Below are 5,000 nucleotides of genomic sequence, written 5' to 3'. Positions count from 1 at the left end.
CACGGAATTCCTAGGCATATCGTGAAATTTCATGAATTGGCTAAGGGACACCCGCCATATTCATACTATTAGTACCGTGGTCGTACCCAATTTTTTCTTTTTTTCGGCATATCACGAGAGCTAGGAATATCGACGAATGCGTTGCTCTAATCGATCTGCCGTATTGTTTCCCAGGCACATCGTGATATTGATATGCCCGGCCAACTTTTAGGCATATCATTAAATGGCGCCATTTCACTATATGCCTAGGAATTTCGTGATCTGGCGGATTTTACGATCGGGCGCTGACATAAACATTATTTTTGTTTAGATATTATTCGTTAGTTACGTTGTTAGTAGCAGTAGGTAGTTCTAGCAGGGGTTGGACACTCCGCAGTTTAGGTACGTTCGGCCGGCGCACCCAACCATTGGGTGCACGGCAGTGGGTTGCCGCTTAGCTCGCATGCTGGACGCGTCGCGCGTGATTTGTGTAGGTACCTACCAACTTATTTTTTTTTTGCGAACTATGACTTCCAAATTGTGTACGGTTGTTAAAATAAAAAGAAGATAAGATAATCGGAATTAACATTTTTCAACCTTCCGAAAGATAGGAATTGAAAGGTAAGAAGCCATTTTCTTGCAATTTATTTAAACCAATAGTTAAAAACTCTGTAAGAGTAGTAGGTGCATAATGAGAACAAGATTGTTAGGTATTACAAGGATTTTAGGGCATCTAAAGGAATATAGTTTTGCGACAGGTAGGTACTTATTTAGTAGATTTTCGTATTGTTTACAATCAAAGTCGATTCCTTATTGATTGAATACCGTTTAATTCACCTAAAAGTCACTTTAGACCCATTTAAAAAAAATTACAATTGCGTAAGTAACTAAGTTTGCTCAAATGTTTGTTTATAAGTAAGTGGCACTTTGTCAAGCCAACTTAAAACAAACTTAAACAAAATATCTAATTCAAATTCCAAATTCAAAAATTCAAATTCAAATTCAAATGATTTATTCAGTAAATGGGCCGCAATGGGCACTTTTACACGTCATTTTTTTAAACTACCAGCGCTTTCGGAAAGACCATCATTGCCAAGAAGAATGCGCCGCAAGAACTTGGCAGAAAGTCATTTTTTCATAAAAATATAATTACAAATAAAATACTTAAAAACTATATTTATACAAAAAAAGAAAAAAAAATACAAAAAATAATAATAAAGAAATACAGGGATGTATGGGGTCCCTTAGTTACAATACTAAACACTAACTATATCTAAACTATATCTACGTTCAGTGGAAGTGTAGAATGCTTCCACCGTCATAAATTTTAAAATAATAATAACAATAATTTAGTTCTGAAATATACATTTCAGGTCAAGTAACCATTAAGCTTTTGGATTTCGAAGGCAAGTTCACGTCTGCCGCCCCCAAAGTTAGCTCACACGCACTCATGTCATGCTCTGAAAGCAGAGCGGTACCGAGGGCATGGTATTGCTTCCGTTCCCATAAGCTCTATGGATCGTCTTGGGAACTTCGACGTCGCGAGCCTGTGACTAGAATTTAAACTAAAAATATAAAAGTTTAAAATCCATAAGCTTAACAATATACAGCCTTAAACATAACAAGGGGATGTATAAGTCCCTGAGTTAATAATAAAATTATTATACAGCAAGGGATGTATAAGTCCCTATGTTAATAATAAAATTCCTAATCTAAATAATTCAGAGATGTATATAGTCTCTAAATGTCAAAGTAAACTAATTAAATTAATTAAATTATACAATCTTCAGAGGTGTAAAAAGCCTCCAAGGTCAAAAACTATAGTAATAATTATTTAAAATAAAGAAATGGAGATGTATAAGTCTCCAATGTCAAACTAATAATATTAGAAATTAAATTCTGCAACGCGGACAACGGCAACAGAACCAGAAACTAGACAGAAATGCGCCGGGACACTGCCAAGTCACACTTCACAACACTATACAATACAAATACACCGACATAAACACACACACACACACACACACACACACACAAACACGGTACATCACATCACACATCAACATCCCAATTTTATCGGCTTTCAGTTTTGGCCATGTCGCATCATCACATAAGTACTCCTCAACTTTATAGTAAGCTTTCTTTCAGGAGTGCACCTTTATGTATTCTTTAAAAGAGTTTGTGTGGCAATTTCCAAGCTTCTACAGGAACTTTATTGTAAAATCTCACGCAGTTTCCCACAAAAGATTTGCTTACTTTCCGTAGACGGAATTTAGGAACTGCAAGCTTGTGCTTATTACGAGTATTGATATCATGTACGTCTGACACTTTCTTAAAGGACTCGATATTCTTGTGTGTATACAATATCACATCATGTACGTACTGTGAAGCTACTGTGAGGATGTTTATCTCCTTAAAGCGTTCTCTAAGTGAATCCGGGAGCCAAGGTTGTAGATCGACCGGACTGCCCTCTTCACTAAAGATTGAACAAAGAGGTACCTACTACCAAATGGTTGCTGCTGCTGATGAAATATTGTTGTTTGTAGCTTTAGCCATTAAAGTTTATTTACTTATTTATTAAAGGTAGTTTATTGAATTCATATTAGTACCCACTGTTATCTTTATTCATCGGCGAGCGGGAACCCTGTGCTCTTGGCGCCAAACTGTTCAGAGTCAACGGTGCCCAACGGAATATGAACGCTCGTGTAACATGATAAGTTTCAATTTCGCGTGCAAGTCGTAAGAGTAGGCAACGATTTATACCTAAACTTGACTTTTGTTCAGGAGTTCCTTCTGTACGGTAGTACTATTAGTTATTCTGTGGTTCTAGTAAGGCCGCGAACTGGACGCCAGAGGGCAGCAGAGCAATTTCTCTATTCATTGCTCGGCCGGGGCGCTCGCCAGCCAGTGGTTACCTGGCAGCGCACGCTACCAGGCTATCCCCACTCGTCCAAGGCCGCGCGATAAATACCGATCTCTAAGTGTATCCCAGAGGACACTAACGCTAGCCTGTTGCCACGCCTCGCTTCGCACGGATGGCGCTGCCAACCTACAATATACGTTTCCCGCGCAAACAACTCTCGCACGCAGCGCGTGCGTCCTGTGTAACTACCTAATGTCAAAAAACACAAAATGTCGGACATATTGCGCGATGCACCAATATACCAATCAAAAAACAAATGAAAAATTGTCTTTTTTTTTAAACTGCGGGCCGTACGACGAAGAAAGCTAATTGTTATTTGCCTATACGTAGGTAGGTATGTTTATTTATACGTCTTAGAATTTGTATTTTTAGAATATATATCTACATATACCTACGACGATTCGAAACTGTTTCTTACAGTTTTTGTACATCTATTTCACTAAAATCCTATTGACTTAAAAGAAGGAGGAAGTTCTCAAGGCGACTGGTTCTTTATCAAAATGTTTTTTTATATGCTTTTACCTCACAACTCCGCCATTTATCAACCGATTTTGAAAAATGTTTTTTCGTGTGAATTTTTTCGTGTCGCCGTACCGGCTCGGGTGGTTATATGAACGTCTTGGGTAAAATGGCTCGTTTTATGCTCTGTTGTACAATCTACTATTAGTATTTATTAGTTTTCTTTGTTTGGTGCAAGTCTGGATTAGATTTTTTTTTTTTTTCTCAACTATGCTCGGAAATGTATGTGTGTAAACTCTTTATTGTACAAAAGAAAAGAAACAAAACACAATTGACAAACTTTGAGATACATACGTGTACAAAGGCGGACTTATCCCTTTAAGGGATCTCTACCAGTCAACCTTTGAGTAGATGAGAGGAGTAACCAGTTAGGGTCTGACAAAGAGTGAGTTTATGAGTCAAAAATAGTGGAAGCTACTGTACAATCTTTTAAACAATATAATACATAAAATACAATATAAATAAATCAATCATCATCATCCCAGCCTATATACGTCCCACTGCTGGGCACAGGCCTCCTCTCAGAACAAGAGGGCTTGGGCCATAGTTCCCACGCGGGCCCAGTGCGGATTGGGAACTTCGCACGCACCATTGAATCGCTTCGCAGGTTTGTGCAGGTTTCCTCACGATGTTTTCCTTCACCGCAAAGCTTCGTGGTAAATTTCAAATAAATCAATAAACTACTATAAGTATATGTGTACCTACCTATAAATGTATGCGTTAATGTCACGAAATGGAGACATGAAGTTTCTCTCTCATTTATGGCTCCCTACATAACTTCTTGGCCTAGGCCATGAAGTATGTATGAAATGAAAATCCATTATTGTCCGCTGCTCTAACTTTTTAAATTTGCTTATCTACTAACATTAAACTGTCAAAGGAAAAATTACAAACAGCCAACCACCACTACTCTGTAAGCATTAGCGATATTGCGATGCGATGCGATGCATGGATGGATGGATGGATGGATGGATGGATGGATGCATGGATGGATGGATGAAATATTTCCTCACATTGTTCGAGAAAAGCACTATACAAACCACGGCCAGAACATAGGGATTGCTGGACTCGTTTTATCCAGCCTTGTCTACGACTCGGCCGTCTACCCCGATCTCGTCCATCAATCCCTTACTTCATGGCCTCTGAGTAATGTACTATTATTGTTCAGTTGAATTAATTATTAGCCACTAAGATACCTCTACTAGTTAGTTTACTACTATAACTATGACATTGTTCAGCTAATAAAATTCAATCAGTTGTTAGTTTTGTGGAATCACCTTGCCCCCTGAATACCTAAAATGCCAAACGAGCAAAGGCGCGAGAAAAAGCTAGCTTTTACTAAACCGCACGACACGAACTTTGAGTTTCGAGTTTCGTAGTAGTCCTGCTGTTACGTAGTAACTTGTATATAATCCGTGACGCTACGGACAGCAGTCTCTTGCCGTCCCGTTGATGCTAATATCATTTGGTGTGTTTTTGTTGTCAATGAATGTTGTGCGTTTGAGTTTGAGTTTAATACGAGAGTGAGAGGGACGGTACAGTACCTAGCCTCCCAGGTTACCTCACAGCGTACCTACAC

General features: G+C 38.6%; 1 protein-coding gene across 1 annotated transcript in view; it reads left to right on the top strand.

The window, feature by feature from the left end:
- Positions 1 to 5,000, top strand: part of LOC141433213 (uncharacterized) — a gene marked incomplete in the record, with an annotated part of 12,650 nt that overhangs the window by 5,412 nt on the left and 2,238 nt on the right.

The sequence above is a fragment of the Choristoneura fumiferana genome, chromosome 12 (genome assembly GCF_025370935.1).
Source record: "Choristoneura fumiferana chromosome 12, NRCan_CFum_1, whole genome shotgun sequence".
Taxonomy (NCBI): Eukaryota; Metazoa; Arthropoda; class Insecta; order Lepidoptera; family Tortricidae; genus Choristoneura; species Choristoneura fumiferana.
This window is presented reverse-complemented; position numbering and strand designations above follow the sequence as displayed.